General features: G+C 39.6%; 1 protein-coding gene across 1 annotated transcript in view; it reads left to right on the forward strand.

Annotated features, from left to right (window-relative positions):
* The window catches only part of GLIS3 (GLIS family zinc finger 3), a 161,910-nt gene that overhangs the window by 15,440 nt on the left and 122,570 nt on the right, over nt 1-23,900 (forward strand). The window lies entirely within an intron of this gene.

The following is a 23,900-nucleotide window of genomic DNA, read 5'->3' on the forward strand; positions in this document are numbered from 1 at the left end:
TAGGATATCACACTCTCCACCTTTCTAATTGCACGAATGGAGAAGGAACCCATGAAATAAAGACATGGACACCAGAGCTTTTCTCTCACCTTTGTAATTGCACCTATTGTATTCACAAGCACTGTGCAGAATATGCTTGTGTATATTCTAATGCTTAACAGTTATACAGTGCTTGTAAGAGGTTACTGACTGCCCTTTAAGAGGTGTATATTCTTCACTCTCCTCAGACCAATGCTTTCTTATTATATAGATTTGTCATCTACAGTGAAAGAATAAATAATGCAGTACAATATATATTATAAAATATATCCCCTGCTTTTAGAACTCAACATAGTTTTCTGTTTTTGTGTGCAAGGTTTTGTCGATGTTTCTTTTTCTGTAATTTCTGCAGTTCTGAGCCTCCACCTCAGGTTAACTACCATGAATGTTGTTCATTGGTATGTCTAAATAGCCATATGGCAAAATTGTGCAGACTGCTCAGCCGCAAGAGCCCCTGTGGAAATGAGTCAGAAGTGAGAGGATCACATTTATAATGCAGATATTGATATTATTTGCATAACATCTGCATGAACATTAATCTTAGCTAATGGACATGTTGCACGATTCTCTTCTAAACAGGCATTGATTTTTGTAACATCCATGTGAGACTAACTGTGGTGCTAGAATATGTGTAACATTAAATAAACCTTACTGTTAATTATATGAGTTTTAGTCAATTAATGTCAATTAACATTCATTGTAACAATTCCTAGTTGTTGTTGTTGTTGTTTTAAGTTTATTGAGTTTTTGCATTATTTAAAGTTAAGCACTGAAATGCTTAAAAGGTTAGCTATAGTACTCCAATATTTTTCTATGTGTATGAGGCAACAAAGGTTCATATTTGAATTTATAGAAAGACCAGTTTAATTCCAATTGTTTCTTCATTTACGCATTTGGCTTGCTTATATCCTTAACTGTCCTGGGAATATAATTGAAGGGTTGTATAAAATATATGGTTGCATCCAATGTTAGTCCTACTTAGAGTAGACCAATTGAAAGAAATGGTGTTAAGTTATATAACCCAGTATACATAATAATAATTTCATTCCTAACCTGCTAGTCAACTCGTGAGACCAATACCACTGGTATTGCTGGAGGTAAAAAGTAATGAGATTGTTTTATGCTAAGATGCCTAAACAGCATAAACCAAACTCTGTCATGCTTATAAGACTATTTAAAAACAAAACTAGGTTCCACCTTGTCACACATTTCCCCATTTTAACCAATATCCCAGTTCCACATTTTAACCAATACTTTACAATATGCCTTTAATCAGTGGGAAACTTTATGAATGATGCAGTATATGGACATTTGCTTTAAAAATCCGATCAAGGCTAAGCTGATTTCAGACTTGCTTTTTATAGTACTCGTGCAAAGTCAAATACTAAAACAAAGACAATTTTGTATTGGAACAAGCACATCTGTTTTGTGGACAGAAGGGTTACTTCCATTTGTGGATGTGGCTGCAACCCAATGGAGGCAATTTTAGGCAGTTCTTTCTGTAACCTCCTATGCTGCTTTCCATACAGTCCTGGACAGCTGCCCAATCTCCTGGAGCAGGCATTCAGGGGGCGGAAGGGGGAATCAGCTAGAATCAGCTTCCTTCCCCTTCCATTTATGGGAGTGTTCTGTGAGTGGTTCTCCGCATATGGATCTTTGCATCCAACTCGCAGATTGTTCACAACATCCTTTAGCTAATAATTTTAATCTTCATGAGAAATTGACAGTTAACTAGGGCTGTCATCTCATTAAAGAAACCTTATTCTATTAATTGTATGAGTTTTAGTCAATCAGTCAATTAACATTATATTTGCATGTAACAAGTAATAGTTCTCCGTGCAAAGCATACTTACCTTATTTTTAGAGCTTGCATACGTGTTACATGGCCATAATCTTAGGCAAGGTATTCCCATGGGTGCAAGAGGATGGTTCTTCTAAAATGGTATTTACTGTCTTCAGGTTGTATTAGTATGAGTATTCTAAAAATCTGTTGTTTTAATTTAATCTGCTTCCCAATTATTTGGGGAGTGTAGTTTTAGTTCAGGGCTGCACATCCCAAATGGCAGTGGGGGATTTGATGGCGGCTGCACAACAGGCATCCAGGGGCCCCATGGTCTCTATGTACCCGTTTTAGTTGATCCAAAGATTTTAAAATATTACAGCCCTAATTTTAACAGCTTATTAAGGTGGATGCATATGTTCTCCAGCTGTGCACCTTTGTTGAGGGTAGGAGGCTTTAACTGTTTGCCTCCCACTGTATTCCCAATTTGGATGGGCCCAATATGCCCCCACTTGCACATATTGTGATCCCTGTCCAGATTGAACCTCTTGCACCTGCTATTTGCATGGGGGGGGGGGGGCAGGGAGTTCCCATTGCTTCCCTGAGATGACAAAGGCCGGATTTGAAAAGCAGCCAGTGCAGGGCCCCTGATCTGGAGTGGGGCTACAGCAGGGGCAGAAGTTTAATGTCCCCTGTCCCACGTGCCATGCAGTGTTGATCCGGATTGGGGCAACTGTGCCTGCAATTTCCTTTTCAAAAGCCATGCATATAATTGCCAATTGTGCAAATGCCGTCTCATCTAGTTTGGCCCTTCATCAACAGCATTTTCTTTGAAAATAATAAAAGCTGTGGTTAAGATGTCATTTCACATAAATCAGTTCTGGCAAGGATGACGGCAAAGGCCAGGAACTGAAGTAGTCTTTACAGGGCCTAAGGCATTCAAAATGGCCTTAATCCTACCTCTTATTCTCACTGGTTTTGTGGTTAGTAGATTGGCCCACTTTAACATGAAGGAATGAGCTGCTGCTGCTGTGTGTGTGTGTGTGTGTGTGTGTGTGTGTGTGTGCGCGTGTGTGCGCGCGCGTGCATGTGTGCACACTGCAATGACAAAAGTCCTGGAAAATTCCAATTAATTAGCATGCTTTGGGGCTAATGAAAGAAAAATGCTGATTAGATGTACATAGGAACAATGTGGGTTTAAATATTTGGGGCTATTTGTATGATTTCCCCAGAGTTTGTTTCCCTGAGTTGTCAAGGACCAAGTTTGAAAAGACTTGAATAAGACTTTGTTTAGTTCACGATCTAATAACATTTAGGCTTTTAAGGGGTGGAAAATAAACTGGGCAGTTTAAGTATTTTATTTATTCTCTACAGAATGATACAACTAAGCAGCTGCCATAGGATCAAATGCAAAAGAAAATTCAATAGTAAATCAATATTGATTATGCATAAACTCTTTTCTACATCTCCCCCCCCCCGAAAAATACCCCCCCCCATTCCCATGTAGCACACAATAGTGTCTGGAATGGGTTTAGAAGCTTGACCATTATTTTATCTAAATGATATTATTAGTTGGGAGTGTTTACTGGGGTTTAAGAGATCAAATCTTTCTGGACTAGTATGTAGATCAGAATACAGTTACCTTCAGATAACTCTGGATAACTCTTCCAGATTTTATGATGCAAGTTTTCTGCTTTAAAATTGCTTATGCATTTGTATATTGGGGAAAGTTGCATACAGAAATATGTACATTAGGATAAATTGCATATATAACATGTATGTTAGGAGAAATTGCATACAAAAATCAATGTGAATTTACATGCATTTTTTTAAAAAAATAAGGTGGAAATTTTATGAAACACATTTATGATTTATGACATATAAAACTGAAATGGACTGGAAATAAGATTCACCCATACCTAGTGTTTATATTAACATATGAATGTCTGCCTCTGATGCCTTTTAAATTCTTGCATGATTGGTTTGTTTCTGTAAACGCTCCACAAGTTATATCGTATGTAGTGTGTGTATGTGTGAGAGACAGTAGGTAAAGGGTATTTTCCCTGTGAGCTCCTCCAGGTGTTGGCTCAGTCCTATGAATTGATATACTGATACAGCTGCTCATAGGAAGATCATATGGTACAATCCCACTATCATCATTAGGGGACAAACAGTACTGCAGCCAGCTTCCAACTTCTCTGCTGGTGTAGGAGAAGCATCTGCCTTCACTGCAGGGGTGGTGAAAGGATCTGCAGATAAGCCATTGTGACAAGTGTGGGTGAACTCAAAACACCTGTGCAGATGGTATTTTGTGCCCAGGATTTTGATGCATATATGGCATTCCATGCCTTTTCCATACAAACTGGCCAGAATGACCGCCATGCAAATACTTCATTTGTGCTATAGCAGATATAATAATAATTTCCGAATACTCTGCTAGGTGGAAGAGGGGGAAATCAACTGCTCCAGTCCTGAGACTTGCCAAACCAACCAATCAGTTTCTACAATTATACACATAATTATACAAGTATTCCTTACAGCCCCAGTAACACAAAACACAGGGTTATACTGCAGGCTGATAAATTTACCAGAACAAATGTTGAGAGTTAGAATGCCAAACCATCTTCGCTGCATAAACCTCACCTAAGAATTCTGCAGCCTATAAACTAAGAAGTTGAATTCTAAGAAATGCATATGTAAAAAGCACTTTTTCTTCAGAAAAGATGCTTATTTCTTTCAGATCTTTTTTTTTAACCACAAGAACAAGATTTGCATACTTTTTCAGGCTAGAGCTGCTATGGAAAGTCCATCTTTGATAGTTCCTGCTACGCATGCCTGAAACGTATATATCAGTTAACAAGATTATCACTTGAAGAAACAGTTGTGTTTTTCTTGTAAAGTTTTTAAGGCAATGAAATGTATTGATACTTAATGAAGCATGAAGCTTTCAAATGAACCATGAAAGCAATAGCTAAATTAATTAACGGAACATAAAGGCTTTCAGAATAAATATGTTATGTGGGCTGTATACTTATTATTTCTGCCTGATTAAATTGACATCCAGGATAAAATGTTCATGTAAGCTTTTCAAAAAGACAATGTTAAATCTTTTCCTCCCTTAATGTTGGGATAGAAAAGAAAATCTCCAGTTATAATTCTTGCAAGCTTGGATGGCATATTTAACTCAAGCACATCAGGTTTTAATTTAGGATTCTTTCGTAATGCATTTGATTTGGGAAGCAAACCATGACAGGGATTTTCATGTCACTTCAAGTTATTTGCATTTCTATTTACATGGGGTACTCAAGTTGGTTCCTATAGTCCTTTTGATGTCACAGCTTGCAACCTTCCCCTTTCTGTTAGATACATTTTGGGGACTATTTTATTTTGCTTGTGAATATTTTCTTCGTAAGAACAGTTATGAGCTACTAAACTACATTATCCTGATTTGTCCTTTCTTGTTCTTGGTGATGACTATCATCAATGATGGTAGATCACAGGCTGTTGATCAAAGTGGTCAAAGAATATAGTCGCCGCCTCAAGTTATCATTTGCTGCCTGACCCCTTTAGTGATGGAAGGGCGATGATTCACTTAATCATTACACTGTTTCTTGTGTGTCAACTGATCCATAGTTGGATTAAAGGCTAGATGGACTAATGAACATAAGAACAGCCATGCTGGATCAGACCAAAGATCCATCTAGTCCAGGATTCTGTTCACACAGTGGCCAACCTGCTGCCCATAGGAAACCCAGAAGCAAGACATGAGTACTACATGGTTTCACACAGTAACCTGGTTTAGACAACATGGTTAATTTATCCTCAAGGAGTTGCAGCGCATGCAGACTGCCGTTATGAATATACAACCCCTGACAGGGCTTGTAGTGTCATGGGAACCCAGATTGCAGGCATTAGTTGTGAGCTAAATAACCCTCACTTAACCCTACAACAGTCTGTGGGTTATGCAAGGGTTGTTTAGCCCACAACCTCAAGCAGCCAAGTTTGCATGACGTAACACCCAATCAGGGGAATGCAAATGCACAATGATGCTGGCACATGCTGCAGGTCCTCAAGGGTAAATGAACCCACAGTGGGCTATCATGTCATGTGAATGGTCCCAATATGTCGGTGTGGTTCTTTGGCTCACAATTTTGAAACTGAGCATTTCCCTTATTAGCAACAACCTGGCTTGCTGTTTCCTCATTGATCTAAGACTTAATTAATTACTGCTCAGTATCTAATTTACCCACTCGTTAGGTGAGTGGTTGACCCATCATGAGCTTCTGAGTTGTTTTCACGTGCTGTATTGTCTCTCCTTCATTGTTCCCAAGGAAGGGAATGGAGCTTTCAGGAACAACAATAGCTCAGCGCTCACACTAAACTAGGGTGACCATTGAGAATGTCCTAACAAAATTAGCTCCACCTTGTTATAACTACACCTTATTATAAATTGCTGACTGGACTAGAACAGCTTTTGTTAGGATGCTTTGCAAATTGGAATCTTAGCAGAACATTAATTTCAACTGCTCTTGGTTGTTCCAGTAATGATTTTTTGCAATGTGGAAATGTTCTTGTGACTCACAGGAATGCTGGCACAAAAAACTGCTTCATATTAGTATAATAAGATTAATGACAACGCCGAGGAATTTCATACAATATGTGAAGAATGCATGCTTTATCTTAAGGAGGGCAGAGATGTGCAATGTAAGATGGGTGATATTGCTAGGGAGGTATTGTGGGAGGTGAAATTTTAAAACAAGTCAACATGTTCTTTTTGTAGAATATTATCAGTAATTCATCATTTAGGTTGATGTTCAAATGTACAAGATAACTTTCCATTACTTTTAAATAAGGTAGAACATTTGCTAAAACTATTAATAGAAACTCTTGGAACAATATTTCCTATGCCCTAATTTGTTTTAATATTTTTATACTCTCTCTTACCCTTAAGACTAGAAGCTCCATCTGATGAGCTTTTCACTGCACGCTCGTTACTGGGCATTCACAGATTGCTCACATGATGTCGTCTGCCTCTTGCGCGTCTTCCACCCCTCCTTGCGCCGCAACACCCCCCCGAAAAAGTCCAGTTTCTGCTCTCTCCTGCCGGACTGAATGAGCCTCGTTACTTCCTGTTTTCAGGAAGTGACTCGGAGCACCGACAGAGAAGCGACGGGAGCTGCGCGTTTCTACCTAGACGTGATAGGGCTTTTAGAGTGGATAATATTTCCATATATAATTTCCTTTCCCAAATCACCTTGTAATAAATAGTATGTCTATGGCATTGCCTCTTGTCACTTTTCCCCCTTCTTGTTTTATTTTGTTTTATACCTTGCTTCTCATTTGTTCTTTTGCTGCTCTTTGTGCATATGGAGTGCATGTGTACCCAGATCAGTTTATTAGGAATAAGAGGGCTCATCTACACCAAGCAGGATATTCCACTATGAAAGCAGTATGAAAGAAGTATATAAAAGGGAGGAGCCACGCTACTGATTTATGGCGGTATTGAAGTGCACTGACAAGTGTTGGGGCCCATTGACACATACCATATACTGCTTTCATACCATTTTCATAGTGTTATATCCTGCTTGGTGTAGATGTGTCATGGGCCCCAACAGTTGTCAGTGTACTTCAATGCTATAAAGCAGTAGTGTGGCTCCTGCCTTTTATAAACTACTTTCATACCACTTTCATAGTGGAATATCCTGCTTGGTATAGATGAGCCCTGAGACACAATAAGAAACCAATGGTGGACTGCAATGCCTTCCAGGTATGAATTCCATCCTGCAGCTTGAAATTGCAGGCTGTGGGACAACTCTGCACAATAAGATCTAGTTGCTTAAAGGCACGTTGCCTACTTTCTAAAGAAGCAGCTTGTTGCATCTCTTGGCAAGCGCTTTACAGCAGACTTACAGTGAGAGTGAAGGTGGAAGGGAGCAGAATTTAGGTACACCTACTTTTTTTCCTGGTATGCACCCATGATTTTAACCTTTGTTTCATTAGTGGGGCAATCGTTGGTCCCTTTCATGATCATCGCTATACCGGGGGACTTTCTTTTCATTTGTTTACTCTCCCACTGTTGCTCCCGCCCCACCCTGCCCCTTCTCCTTCCCCTTGCAGGTCATTGGTACTTGTCGGGTGATGGATGTGGGTGCCTCCACTCAGGACCTAATTTATTTAATTATACAGAGCATTCCCAACATCAGAGTGATCACAATGGTTAAAGTTGAGGGAGACATAGGCAGAAGTCCCCAAAGTGTTTGGGAAGTGCTGGGAGGGGGGAGTGAGGAGGACTTTAAGCCAGGCATGGAGTCATCCTGACAGCTCAGGGGTGACTTTCTTCACCACCTCTTTGATTAACGTCAAGTCAGCTTCCCAACTTTCACACACTCTTTTCCCTATGCCTTATTGGAAAAGCATCACCAAGGCTGCCCCCTACCCCTTCTTCAGCATTTAGTTTTCATGTTCCACACCCGTTATTTTATCCCCCCTCTGCGAATCCCAATTAATAACATTTAACAACATAGGATCACTGCACCCATTCTTCCCAGTCAAAGTCCCAGAGAAACAATCAACTACTTTGTAGGTAACCGCAGAAAATCCCAGACCCATCAACCATTACATTGGATGGATGTAACCAAAATGCTTACAGCTCCCTCATTTTTAAAGATAAAGAGATGAAACTCGGCACCATGATAGCTCTTAAGTAGGGCTTTAGGCATGCCAGGTTTGAACAAGATCTCTTCATCTGTTGATTTTTAATGATTTTTTTAATCCCCCCAAACCACTTACCCACATAAACACAAACGCACACACACGCACACGTCTGATTCTGCTTTAATCCACCCCTGCACATTTATGTAGGGAGCTTTTATCCTTCATAAATGTGCAGGGGTGTATTAACCACAGAATCAGAGAGGTGTGTGTGTGTGTGTGTGTGTTTATGCGGATGAATGGTTTGAGGGGGAAACATTTAAAAAAGTGTAAAAATCAACCAATGAAGGGAACTTGCTCAAACATGGCAGCCCTAAAGCCCTACTTAAGAGGGGTGCCAAGTTTCAAAGACCTTCAGCTATATTGGGCAGAATAGCAACGTAATAAAAGAGTAAGGAAAAGCGTTCCGTATCTGCCACTCTCTAGCAACAAAGAAACAACCCATGCGGCAAAGTCATAGCCATTATTGAACGGCATCCAGGATGAAGTAGATCCTGAGAGGTAAAGGCACTTACTTGGGTTGCCAACCAATCACCTCTCCAGGGCTCCTATGCCTGTGGACAATGGCACTTGCCATCCTACAGATAGTAGGGTGGCAGGTGCCATGTTCCATATAACATCAGCTCCATGTTAGCAACACCTTCACCTGTTGTATAGCTGTTTGTCATGGAGCTTGCCATAGTACAGGAGCTTGCCTGGAACAAGTAGATCAGCAACCCCATGGAGGAGCATCCCAGTTACTCTTGCTAGTCATGGGGTGGGCCTGATTTCTAGCTGATTGTGTTATGACCAATTACTGCTATCGTAACCCCACATTTTACCATCTAACCCCACATTTTACGTTTCCCCTTCTACACCTATGTGTATATATACACACCTATAAATGGAGGATAGCACTTCATGCATTAGATGAAGTGGACTCTAGTCCACAAAAGCTTATGCCATAACAAATGTGCTAGTCTTTAGGGGGATACAAAACATTTTGTTACTTTTGCTGCAACAGACTAAAATGACTACCACTCTGGAAGATTTTTTTTTTTTTAATGGATTATGGGCTCCATCACACCAGTGTTTTATCGCACTCTCATCATGCCTGCTTTGCAATGCAGTATTCACATGATGCTGTGCCTGTCCTGCCAACCTAGATTGGAGGTTGATTATGCAAAGCAGAAGTGGCTTGTGCATAGCATGCAACCCAGCAAATTGTAGGTTAAGTAACACACAATTTGCTGCTGTTACCTATGAACTGGGTCACTTTTGGTAAATGGAATAGAGACCTCTTTTATTTGTGTACAGATTTAAAGAATGAGGATTCATAATCTTTTCCTTTTACATCTTAAGACTAACAATTTTATTATAGCATAAACATATGACACAATACATTGTCTTGTGCTACAGAAAACTTTGTTGTTTTTACTATAGCAGATTAATATAATTTATGAAGAATTAGTTTTGTTTGTTTATATATTTTAAGCTTAATTTCTATTTGGAAATTACTTTTTAATGTTACCTGAATTGAGTTTTAAGGATGACGGTAACCTTTAAATCTGAATGCATGTGTTACTTGCATTCTCCCATATACTGATTTAATTAATTATGATCAACTCACAGAAGCTGTAATGCTAGAGGAAGCTAATGAGAGTTTTAAAAACACACATTCTTGCCACTCATGTTAAATATTAACTATCAAGTGAGGTTAGCAAATAACTTTTGTGTTATGCAAAATAAGACTTAAAAGTCCAAAACAATTTTTCAGGAAACCGTTTTCATCAATGGTTTGTTGCTTATGCAGGTGAAATACAGAACAACAAATATATATGATGAAATAAAGTATGCTTTGAGTTTCAATATGCAAGTCCCTCCACCCCCTTGTAGTTTTTACTTAGGAATTTTATTAGGCATTCTTATTTCACGCCATAGAAATCCCGGCATTTTCATTTGTTTAAAATCAGCAACTAAATAGTATTTCCATAGAAAGAGGTGATCTCATTGCTGTCTGCTTTGAACCAGCCAAGTTAATTACCTGCATAGTATTGTTTGCACTGGTCAGTGCTGGATAATTTCCTATCCTAGTTCCACTTGAAGAGAGACATTGTTCTTTGTCCTGCTTTGTCAGTTGCTTGCAGGCATTGCTGAAAGTGTATGCCTGCTTAACTCACGGCATTGAACAGCAAGTAGGACTTGGAAATTAATGCTGTCTATTTTACTACGAATGCTTTGGAAAACAAAATGCAAAGGAAGCAGCCTTTGCAAGAGATGACGCACTGAGGATCTCTGGTTACTTTACGAGTTTACCACTTCCCGTAACAAAAATAAATTAATAATATAAACTCTGCCTGTCCCAGATCAGGCAATGACCCATCAAGCTCAGTATCTCATGTATGAGTGACCAGAGGAAGTGAATCATAAGAGGCTTATATTTCTTGGGAAACTTTATTGGTCATCATAAAAAGTTTGTTTTAGGTCTAACTAATGTTCTTGGCTCCTCCTATTCTTTCTATTAAGCAGGACTTGAAGCTCCTGTTGTAAGCCTTCCCAAGTTCTGAGAAATATATTAATATACTGACTGTATTGGGGAGTATAAAAATGTAATAAATAAATAAATAGGTGTGCAAGGTCCTGAAATATTTAGTTCTGCAAGCAATATAAAGGTGGCACAATAGGGAGGTTTCCTATTGCAATTCAATGCACAGAAAAGTACTTTTGGCTTCTGTGATGTTCAGCTACCTATTATATATTAAATGTAAATATATGCAAAGTTAAGATTTTATATATTATGCATAAACTTCCAGGAAGTGAGTAGGCCTCAATGTACTTACCATTTATTTCCACAGTTTGAGTTCATAAGGGGGGTTGAATGCCTGAGTGCTGATTGGATGGTGAGAGTGGGAGGAGCTGGAGAAATATAGCGTTTTATATAGAGAGTGTGAGCTGAAAGCAAGACAGCTAAGTAAGGAGTATGATAAGAGACAGAAGTGTAGGATTCTGTGGGAGAAGTATATGAGACAGAGAGTGTGGGGTGATGATTGGGGTAGAAGTGGGGTAAGGAGAAGTGGATGATTATATGAGAATGAAGATAGTTGAGTTATAGACAGTAGTATTATATAGTAGAACCTTGTAAGAAAGAACTGACAGAAACCAATGTGCTTAGAACCTTGTAACCAGACGCATTTGAACTGAAGAAACCAATAAGCTTATGTTCACGCACTTACTTAGGTTAAGAAATTCCAATTACATTTAAACAACTGGTGTGGTCTGTTGAGGAGAGACTGAAGAGAAAACAATTAATAGTGGCAGCGGAATGGGAAACAGGGCTAGGTTGCTGGACTGTGGAGCCTAAAGAATAAAGGTGAGACAGGAGCAGCAGCAGTAGTCCAAAACCCTCACACATATCATCAGCACAGGGGAGATTGAAGTAGTTCTAGGTGCTAATAGCATGGATAGTCCTGTCAGGTAGCTTGTGGGCGTCTCAGGTGAAGTTGAGACGACGCAGGTGGGCATGACATCGCAGCTTTGCTCAGCTTTATTTTTAAAAATGCAAATTAAAAGAATATATATAAAATCTATTTCTATATATCACAACTGACTGGAATCAGCAGAACAAAGAGAACCTAAAGAATCCTAATAGATCTGCCACTGCTGTAAACTCATACTAGCAATATGGTTTACTAATTGGGATTGTGCCGGATTAACAGGGGACACCAGCAGTTGTAGGTTAAGCATAAGGGACAACTTTTCTTGTATGGCTGTGCAAAGCATCCAGGTATTGCTTTTTCTGTGTGATTAATGCTCGCAATAACATTGAGGTCATCTGTTCTCCCAAACAGTGGATGAACTGATAAATCTGTGCCTGGATTATACTAGAAGTGTTCACATATGTTCAGTGGCTACTAGCTCTGATGATTATGTGCTACCTCCAGTATCTGAGGCAGTAAGCCTGTGTGTACTAGTTGCTGGGGAACATGAGTGGGGCCCTGGTCAACAGCTGGTTGGCCACAGTGTGAACAGAGTGCTGGACTAGAGGGACCGTCAGTCTGATCCAGGATGGCACTTCTTAGGTTCATATTTATTTTATTTATTTTATTTAAAGAATTTATATATAGTTCTTCATAAGATTTATCCCTAGGTGGTTTACAATTGAATTTAAAACAAAACAATAATAAAATACACAATATGCCAGTTAAAAGTAATAAACAAATAACATAACTAGCACAATACACAATAAAAACTACAATAAAAACAGCAAAGTAAAAACTTCATTTCCAGTGATTTAAAATATAGCAAACTCCCAATAGTATTTAAAAATATAAACCATTAAAATGCCTGAGAGAGTGGCCTGGTTTGAATGCCACAAAAACTCTGGGTGTTTTAAAACCCTAGGTTGTTGTGAATGAAGTGGGAGCGATCATGTTGTGCTGGTTCTCACCATCCAATCGCTCCCACTGGGCTAAACAACCTGGGGTTGCTCCATCACTGGGTTAAGTGTGGTGTATGAACCAGGAATTCTGGGTTGTTAGGGGAGAGACAACCTTGAGTTTGAACCCATGGGTTAACCATGGGTTCCAACTCTCGGTTGTCTCTTCCCCAAAGCATCTTCATGCTTAACAACCTAGGGACAGAGTGCCCCTGGGTTGTTTAGTTCCTCCCACTTGCAGTGGGTGTGATGGGGTGGTAGGAACCAGCATGCTGTCTCATTCCCATTTTGTTCACAATAACCCAGGATTTTAAAAAACTCTGGTTGTTGTGACATGCAAAAGATAATAAAGTGGTGGAATGCTCCTACACACACAAACACACATTCACACATACTGGTTCTTATAGAGAGAAAACAAGCATGCCAAGGAGGAAGGACAGGCCCCATATGAAGCTGCTAATTCTGAGTCAGACCATTGTGTATATTTAGCCCAGTATTGTCAACTCTGACTGGCAGTGCTTCTTCCAAGATCTCAGACCTGCTGCCTAATATCCTTTAACTTAAATTGCTGGACAAGGAATTGTGCTTTAATGTGCAGGAAGCTATTTTATACAGCAGAACCTTTCATCATGTAAATCCTCACCTGCAGTCTGAAGTGGTATAGTCCAGACCCACCCGACTTACGGTCTTCTGCTAGGCCTACAGAAACATTTTGTGGTTTTACAACATTGGCACAATTTATTTATTTATTTATTTATTTATTACAATTCTATACCGCCCAATAGCTGAAGCTCTCTGGGCGGTTCACAATGGGCACTTTCCCCCTAAAACTCCTAACTGTGCACGGCAGGCCTTTTCCATTTTGAATGCTGGGGAAGAGGAAAGCCTTTCTTCACCATGCACTGCATTTACAATAGAATCCCTCCTCCTTAATGAATAAAACAGAAAACAAAGTCGTAGTTACATGATTCACATTAAGTGTAATGTGTGGTTCATTTGTCAGAACCAGCTAAAGCTAGTTGTCACTGAATCCCATCATAATCAATGAAACAAGTTGGTCACATTCAGCTTAAGTCTGACTGCTTTCAATGTGACAATCACATCTCACTTTAGCTGGCTCAGGGCCATTTATTATATATAGGGAGGTATTACTGAATATTAGGATTACATGTCACACCTTGTCACACTTATCTCCTTTTTAACCATATCTCAGCCTTTCCCCACCCTCCTTATGAGTGACATACTTTATGGATGGTTCCATTAGAGGATGTGAGAATTTTTTTCCAAGAGCTGAGGTTTGCGCAGGCAGGCAAAAACTTCATTAGATTTTGCAATGAAACTTTTCTGTAAGATATAAAAGTCTTTTGTGGGATGAGGGGAAAGATTTATATGAAACAAATGTCCTAAGTTGCAGCAATAAAGAAAACAAAAATCTCTATGAAAGCCACATTCTTTGAAGATCATTGTGGAATTTAGTTGCGTGTCAGAGATGACGAAGGCTTAGATATTAACTAACTAAAGAGGAGAAACAGCAAAATAGGCAGACTGAGGAATGAGGAACTGAACAGATTAAAACATTTCCATAAAGTATTTTTCTGTTTGCACTCGTTAATTATTAATGCTTAATTATTGATGAAGACAGTTTTGATTTATATGTAGCACATCAGTTTGAAATGAAACTCTCACTGTTCATTTGCAGCTACTCCATTTGCACATTGACGTCATTAAGGTGGCACCTAAATGGTTCTGGTGTGGTTGAGATAAAATCATGTCACTCAACACATTTTTAAAAACCCGTGTAAGAAAGGAGAAAGATCTCTTTGCTGACTAAGGCTGCAGTGCTGATAATACGTACTAGGAAACTAGTCCCAATAGTTTCAGGCTGAATACATATTTAATAGCTCTGTACCAGGGACAAAGACATTTCCCCACATTTCCTTTTTATGAGATGCATGATCAGGAAGCAGTGAGATGGGGATTTGTGTGCTGACATCCATGCCAGCATTGCCACTTCTGGAAGACAGCTGATTCTGGCATAGAAACTCCAGGCCCCAGAGTGATGTGATGTCTGTCTATGCAGCTACATCACTGCTTTTTTTGCAGCCACATCTACAACAATTCCAAGATCCTTCTCGCTTCTAGTATTGCTGAGCCAAATAGCCCCCATCTTGTAACTGTACATTTATTATTATTATTATTATTATTATTATTATTTATTTATATAGCACCATCAATGTACATGGTGCTGCATTTGGTTTGGTTTTACTAGATGTAGAATTTGGCATTTAACCCTATTAAATTTCATTCTGTTGTTTTCAGCCAAGCACTCCAGTCTATCAAGATCACTTTGAAGTTTGTTTTTGTCTTCCAGGATATTAGCTGCCCCACCCAATTTTGTGTCATCTGAAAATTTGATAAGTATTCCCGGCACTTCCTCATCCAAGTAATTAATAAAAATGCTGAAAAGCACTGGGTCCAGGACTGAGCCCTGTGGTACCCTGCTCATTACCTCCCCGCAATTTGAGAAGGTACCATTGATAAGCAATCTTTGAGTCTGATTCTGTGGCCAACCATGGATCCACATAATAGTTATTCCATCTAGTCCACTTTTAGCTAGTTTGCTGATCAGAATGTCATGTGGTACTTTGTAGAAAGCTTTGCTGAAGTCAAGATATATTATGTCTACAGCATTCATACACAAGAGAGGTTACCTGATCAAAGAATGAGATCAGATTAGTCTGGCAGGATTTGTTCTTGACAAAACCATGCTGGCTTCTAGTAATCACTGCATTGTTTTCAAGGTGCTTACAGATTGACTTCTTTATAATCTGTTCCATAATTTTCCCAGGGATGGATGTCAGACTAACTGGTCTACAGTTCCCAGGTTCCTCCTTTTTGCCCTTTTTGGAGATAGGGACAACGTTAGCCCTCCTCCAGTCTGGCACTTCACACGTCTTCCATGATTTTGCCAAGATAATACACAGTGGTTTTGAGAGTTCTTCTTTATTAATCTAAGATACAGTTCATCAGGCCCTGGAGATATGAACTCATTCAAAGAAAGTAGGTGTTCCTTGACCATTTGTTTATCAGTCTCAAACTGCAATGTTGGATCAGACCAAATGCATCACTGTTCCATTTTTCTGTTTCCACAGTAGGCAACCAAATGCCCATGGAAGCCCACAAGCAGGACATGAGCACAGTAGCACCCCCTGCTTATATTCCCCAGCAATTGTCATTTAGAGGCACACTGCCTCTGATAGTGGAGGCAATATATAGCCATCTTGATTGAGTACTAGCTATTGATAGCCTTGTCATTCATGAATTTGTCTAATTCCCTTTTCAAGCCATCTACATTGGCGGCCATCGCTAATCTTGTGGAAGCAAATTCCACAGTTTATGTGCTGAGTGCTGCTTCTGGGGGAGAAATGCTGTAACATCAAGGGTGAGCTATTCCACCTGCTCCCCTCCCTCCCCCCCACCTGGAGACTTTAAAGCAAGGCTGGAGCTGAAGGCTTCCCCCCCCCTCCTTATCTGGTTTGTTTTGCTGTACACGTGTATTTAGTATATTTTGAATATTATTGTGATATTGTTTATTTGTACATTGTTAAATTTTGTTGTAGTTTTTAATTTTTGTAAACCGCCCTGAGAGCATCGGCTATTGGGCGGTATAAAAATGCAATAACTGAAATGAAATGAATGAGTGAACAAGTATTTCCTCTTATCTGTCCTGAATCTCCTACCATTCAGTTTCATTGGATGACCCCAAGTTCCAGTATTATTCTCCCTATCTACTTTCTCCACATCATGCATGATTTTATACATTTATGTCATCTCCCCACTTCCTCTCCATTTTTCTAAGCTGAAAAGGCCCAAACATTATAAACCTTTCTTATAGGGGAGTTGCTGCAATGCCTTGTTCATTTTAGTTTCCTGTTTCTACACCATTTCCAGTTCTACAATATCATTTTTGAGTTGCAGTAACCAGAACTGTACTGAGTATTTCAAGTGTGCTCATACAATAGATTTGTATAATGGCATTATGATATTGGCAGTTTGTTTTTATTCCTTTCCTGATGAACCCCAACATGGAATTTGCCTTTATCACAGCATCTGCACACTGGGTCAAAGTTTTCATTGAGATATCCATCACAACTCCAAGACTTCTTTCTTGGGCAATCACCACCAGGTCAGACCCTTTGTATGTGAAGTTAAGAGTTTTTGCCCCAATGTGTTCACTTCACACTTTCTTACACTGAACTGCATTTGCCATTTTAACATCCACTCCCCCATTTCCAGAGATTCTTTTGAAACTCTTCACTATCCATTTTTGTTTGAACCAGCCTAAATAATTTGCTGTCATTAACAAATTTGGCCACTTCACTGCTCCTCCGTAACAAGTTAAAAAGCGCTGGTCCAAATAGAGATCCTTGGGGGATCCCATTGTTTAGAGCCCTCTATTGCAAGAAGTGGTCTTTTTCCCCCTACTCCATGCTTTCACATGATGTATTAAGCCACCCTGGGAATAAGCTACAGTGGGTGGGTGACTTGTCCATCGCTTCTGACAGAGGATCACCAGCTCAATGGCTTGCCATAGCTTGTTTCTCCCTCAGTCCTTTAGGATGTATTTGACAGCATGTATCTGACAGGTCTTTTTAGCAGAAATCCTTGTTTCTTTGTTCCCTACATCAGCAACCTTTCTGCAATTGCTCTGCAGGGGTTGCCAACTCATGAGGGAAACTCCCCTCACTCCTGCATTAGATTGCTAGAAAGATTTAGGTTTCTGAATACTTGTGAATGCAGGAACACATTTGATATAGGCCTTGCGCAAGTGCCTGTTCACTATTAAGCCTAGCATAGCCATATCCCCCTCTTGTCAATGTCCTTGTCAATTTCATCCTCCACTTGAGGGCTCCTCTTGCTAGTAAACAACTTTTTTTTTTAAAGAAAAAGAATCTTCACTTTCTACAGAAGTAATAACACCTACCCCTAAAGTGGGTCTTTCCTTCAGCTGGCTGCTGCTTTCATGCTCGTCCTGAGTTACAACCCCATGGAGGCAAATAACTGCAATAGCAGGTGGGTGTTAGTGCTTGGAGTCCTGCCTCAGTTCTGAGAAGACAAGTGTTATCCATTTGACCTGAATCCTATCCTCCATTGTGGCTGTGAGAGAAGAGGGGAAAGAAAGTCAAGCTCTGTATTGACTTCAATGGGAAAGCTTTAACTTCTATGCCATCTCTTCTTTTTAGCCTGACTTACATCATGGCACAGTGGGAACAAATGCTTGGGGAGCATAGGATTCCTTCTAAGCTCATTCATTACTTACCATTCCCATTCCACCCACTGTATTCTCCATAAACTAGCAAATCCGTTGAATACATCAGAAACAGGAAACTATCTAGGGAGGCAGTCAGACCATTAGCTGACAAGGAAATTAAAAGAATAGTAAGGGAGGATAAGGAGATTGCAGAAAAGAGTAATGAATTAAGAACATAAGAAGTGCCATGCTGGATCAGACCAAGGGTCCATCTAGTCCAGCACTCTGTCCACACAGTGGCCAACCAGCTGTCAACCAGGGACCCACAAACAGAACATGGTGCAACAGCACTTTGTGTTTGTCTTCACTACAGAAGATAAGTAGGGCAGATAGCCATGCCTGAACTGGCATTTGCAGGAAGGAAAAACATTGCTGGAAAAAATATTGGTGAGAAAGGAAGGGAGTCCTAGATCTTCCACTGAGGAAAATAATGGTGTCAAAATAGACCTTAGTGACAAATTGAATACAAAGAAACAACTAGGTCCAGATGGTATCCTTCTGAGAGTATTTAAACAACTAAAATATGAAACTGATGATCTTCTAACAAAAATATGTAAAGTATCCCTACATTAGCCTTTGTGCCAAAAGACTGGAAAATAGCCAATGTAACACATTTTTTTCAAAAGGGATCCAGGAAATTACAGGATGGTTAGCCTAACATTTGTTTTAGGTAAATTGGTAGAAAGCATTATTAAAGATAAAAATTATCAAGCATATAGTAGACAAGTCTTGCTGAAGAAGAATCAACATGGCTTCTGCAAAGGTAAATCTTGTCTTATGAACTGTTTAGAATTCGTTGAGATTGTCCACAATCATGTAGATAGAGTGATCCAATAGACATTATTTACCTTGATTTTCAAAAGGCTTTTGACAAAGTTCCTCACTAAAGACTCAGTTGTCATGGGATAAGAGAAGTCCTCTATTGATTAGTAACTTGCTAAAGAGCAAGAGACAGACAGTGACCTGGTTCATACATCATACTAAGTCATAGTGGGTTGTGAATGGTTGCAGGGTGGCTTAATGTGATGTCTGAACCTGGACCATTTTTCCCATTTTGGTTGTTTGGTTGTTTGCAAACATGCCACCCTGATAAACCATGGCTTCTTGTAGGGTTGTTTAGGGTGGCTTGTTCTCTTGTGACATCTGAACCAGCAGTGCAGTTTTATTGTGGGTTGTTGGGAATGACTGGAGAGCCAGCCAGCAAGAGTGCCAAAAAACCCTGCCTCTCCTTGCGATCTCATTAGCCCCGCCACCATTCTCCCTCATCCCTTCTGAGCATTCTCTGCCTCAGGATAGATTTTTAATCCCCCCTGAAAATCTTGAAGAAAGAACAGAGAGAGTGTCTTGAATGCTTTCACTTTTTTTCTAGTTCTGTTCAAGTGTGAAGGAGTGAATGTCCGCTGCCATGAATTTTCAATAATTTCCCCCTTAGTTTTATTGCTCTGCCTTGAAATTTGTGCAATTTCACAAAAGCGAAAAACAATGGGACTTAACTTGTCCAATAAATTTCAATGGATCTGCTCTAAGCATGACTAAATCTGGATCCAACCAATCACCTCCAGCAAGTGAATCCCTATATAGACATCATGAGACTGCAACAGCCACTTTTGGTATGAGACTGAGATATGTGGAATGAAAGAGTACCAAATCACTCCCCAACCATCTGTAGTGAGCACCTATGTATTTATTTATTTATGGGATTTATATCTCACCTTTCTGCCTCAGTAAGAGGTACTCACAATCTGATTTTAAAAATACGTTGTTTTATACTGCACGTAAAAGCCACGACTGTGTCAGCTTTGTCTCTGGGGCAATGCAGGTCAACAGTTAAGGGCTCTCTCTTACCTTGTTTGTTGTTACTTATCTCAGCTGCCTTTGGGGTGGGGCACCCAATGTGTCAGAGGACTTCCTACCACAACATTGTACCAGGGCTGATAGTCTGTTGACTGGCCGTAGCCATTAGAGTGCTGAAAGGATGCTGAGGCCCGATAGTTCAATATCCTCCTAAATCTGTCCCCTGCCGGGTACTGCTGTTGTGATAAACAAGGCAATGAGCTGCATGAAGTGGAGGGAGGAGGGAACTAACATATGCACTTGGGAGAGCTAGATGTATTTTGGGTGTGCGTCTTTGTTGTTGCCCTCATACACGCTGGGTCATTTGACAATTGTGAACATTTCCTGGCAGAGGACTTCTGCATATTGTGTGAACTGGGTAGGGTGGCATCATCATGGTGTTTGTGCTGTCTCTCTGTGCTGATGTGTGCATTGATGATGTCTTTTCTGCATGTCTAATGTGGTGGTATTGTGAGTGTACAATATCATGATTGGTGAATTCTGGCAGAGTTGCCAGGGAATGTGGGAGTGTCTGTCGATGTAATTAAATTGTCTCTTCTTTCTATAACTATTCTTGTGCTTTCTGTTTTGCTCTGTGAATGCATAGGATCATGACCAGATTATGCCAGGGTTAGCCTTGGCATAGCTGCCATTGATGTAGTGGGGCCATAGGACTGGCAATTTAATATTTAGTGGTACAGTTAGTTTCATTGTTATTTGGCACATCTCACTTTCTCTGAATTACACCCACCGTTTCAGCTGGAGTTTCTAGGCTTTCAAAAAAGAAAAAAGAAAAAAAGGAGAGATGAATATCTGAGAGGGCTAATTTAAATGTAATGGCAGCCATGTGGAAACTGCCAGAAAGCATTTATCCATGGTTGAGTTCCATATGGCTGACTCATGTTTAAAAGGCTCTCATCCCATGTACCACCCACTATACGTTTAAAATTCACACCACAGCATTGTATGTATGTAATATAATGTCAGATTCCTACCCATTGCAGATTTTTTTCCTGTGGAATCTGTGTCAGGAACACCCTTGGGGCAGTTTTTTTACTTAGATGTGGTTTAATTCTCCCATGGTCCTACTTCTAGAAATAAATTCTTCTTCTTGCTATTTTTTTAAATATATTACTCACTTTTAAACTCCCAGTGGCTGGAGGGACTGCAAGATTACATATCAAAATCGTGTGTATTATGTGCCTGTGTTAAAGGTTCTCTGACTGCTAACATTTCTGACATTTAACTCCTGATGATCTCATGTTTAATCAGGTACAAGCTGTCTAATTATATGGTTTCAAATGTTCCGTTTAAACAGTTAGAACCTGTGATGCTGTCACCACCCCTAAAAGAAACCTGATAACCTCACTGTCATTGGCTAAATGTTTTGAATTCAGGTTAAATGAACATTGCTTTTATTTAACATTTGTAGATAGCATGTAAGTGGCACTGTTTTGCCATGCAGGAAATAGGAAAGTCTCTGTTTGCATTTGCCAAGATTCTGAGATAAAGTTGTTCTTTTCAAGGCTACCCGTTCTGTTTTTTGTTTTTGTTTTAAATCCCAATGAATTTGGATAGCTAAACTATACATTTATTCCTTTTCAAACTTTTCTTTGCTGATTTTTCTTTCTATTTGTTCACAGCATATTTAAGCTTTCAAAATGGCAAAATAATATCTAGTGACAATTGAGTTTCTTCTACTGCTGTAGCAACATCCTCCAAAGTTGGCAAAAGTTAAACTTGTCCATCTTCTGTGGTGCTGAATGTTCAAATATTTTATCACTTTGGACATGCCCTTTGGTTTTTTTTTAATCTTTCCTGCTCCAAATTAGTGTGTTACTGCCAAGAGGATAAATCTAACCCTCTTCTTCAGTCTTTCTGTTTTTTGCAACCTTAGAAAAATACAGGTTTATTGACTTTGTATACCCTAATTCCAGCCTTTCCTCACCTGTTGCCCTCCAGATGTTTGGGACTTCAGTTCCTATCATTCCCCAGCCAGCCAGTGTGACTAGTGATTGGAGATTATGTGAGCTGTAATCCAAAACATCTGAGAACTCCATGTTGGGAAAGGCTGCCCTATTCTATACACTTCCTCTTCTGCACAGTTTTAGGTTCAAGTGATTAGGCAGATAGAGAGAATAATGGTTTTGCATTTTCTCTCATGTTTTTTCTCTCTCTCTCTCCCTTTCCACTATCTTTCACAATCATCTCACTTTTTCAGGAATGACACACTTCACACATTTTATGTGGCACTTGTGTTTAATCATAGAAGTATAATGTTCTATGCTGCCTCTTTGCTTTATTTGAGCTCCCTAGCCAGTTTACAATATAAATATAAGATAAATATTAAGATCAAGTCCAACAATAAGAACAAAAATCACAGTGGCAGTCAAAGTTATAACAGCAGCACAAAAAACTACTATAACTATCTCAAACTGCAAAATAAAATAAAAAATCTTACGGCCAAAACGGACATTATTTTAAAACTGAGTCTAGCAGCTATGCCCTTTTTCATGATTACTCTAGATTAGGTGTAGAACCCCCATCTTAAAAGTCCCCCTATCTACCACATTAGGTTTCCAGTCTAGATTGGGGCCCCTGTGCCTACTCTAAAGTAACAAGGAACAAAGATATAGATGTAAGCCACATATTTAAAGTAATATCTGTTTTGGCCCTTAAAGTCTCATGGTAGTGTCCTCATGAGTCTCCTCAGAGAAGAAATTCCACAGGATGGGAACTGGACAGTGTGACAGAAAAAGTTCTCTGTTGACTACTTCCAGCACAGCCTTTGATCGCACAAGCAATCAGAACAGGACTACACTCTATCATTTATAGTGCAATCCTATACATGTCTACTCCAGTGTAAGCCCCAAAGATTTCATTGGGGCTTTCTTGTAGGTAACTGAGTATAGGATTGCAGCCTTAGGTGAGCACAGTGGGTTCAGTCAAAAGGACATACTCCCGAAGATATTCTTGACAATGTCCAAATGCTTCCTGCACTAAACAAAAAAAGGTGAGCTCATCTACACCAAGCAGGATATTCCACTATGAAAGTGGTATGAAAGCGGTATATAAAAGGCAGGAGCCACACTACTGCTTTATAGCGGTATTGTAGTGCACTGACAACTGTTGGGGCCCAATGACACATACCATATACCACTTTCATAGTGCTATATCCTGCTTGGTGTGGCTCCTGCCTTTTATATACCGCTTCCATACTGCTTTCATAGTGGAATATCCTGCTTGGTGTAGATGAGCCCGGTGTTTCAGCCAGGCACATGTTCCTCAGCATGGAAGGAACATGATTGTTGTACAGAAGTATTTTCATCATGGAAGATTATCTTTATTGTGTTTTCAAATTACTTATCTAAACATACATCTTCTTTCTGTAAAAATACGTTTATTTGGGTCCATTGGTGTCACTACAGCATTTCAGAGTAGTAATCTGTTGTTCACTAAAATGTCTTTAAAATGTTTCCCCAATTTTTACTGTGAAATACTTGGCAGAGAATTATGCCATATTAAATCAGTTTACTGAGGAAATCTGCCATTATCTTGTTAGGATTGGGTTAAAAGGTGGATTGGAAAGCTGCCAGCGCTTGTAATTTGCACTGTTGCATCTTGTGCATTGATCTATTCAGGTTGCTCAAATTAGCAGTTAGTAGACTGACTGTAAAGATTTTAGTGCAAATCCCTCAATATGGGGCAGTTGGTGTGTATGTCTCTGTGTGTAATTTAACATTGAAAATTCATGTTGAAATTGTGAGAATCACAGTTTTTTCTTATGAAAGGAATATCAATTCCCGCATGTG

The sequence above is a fragment of the Elgaria multicarinata genome, chromosome 6, assembly GCF_023053635.1.
Source record: "Elgaria multicarinata webbii isolate HBS135686 ecotype San Diego chromosome 6, rElgMul1.1.pri, whole genome shotgun sequence".
NCBI classification, from domain to species: Eukaryota; Metazoa; Chordata; class Lepidosauria; order Squamata; family Anguidae; genus Elgaria; species Elgaria multicarinata.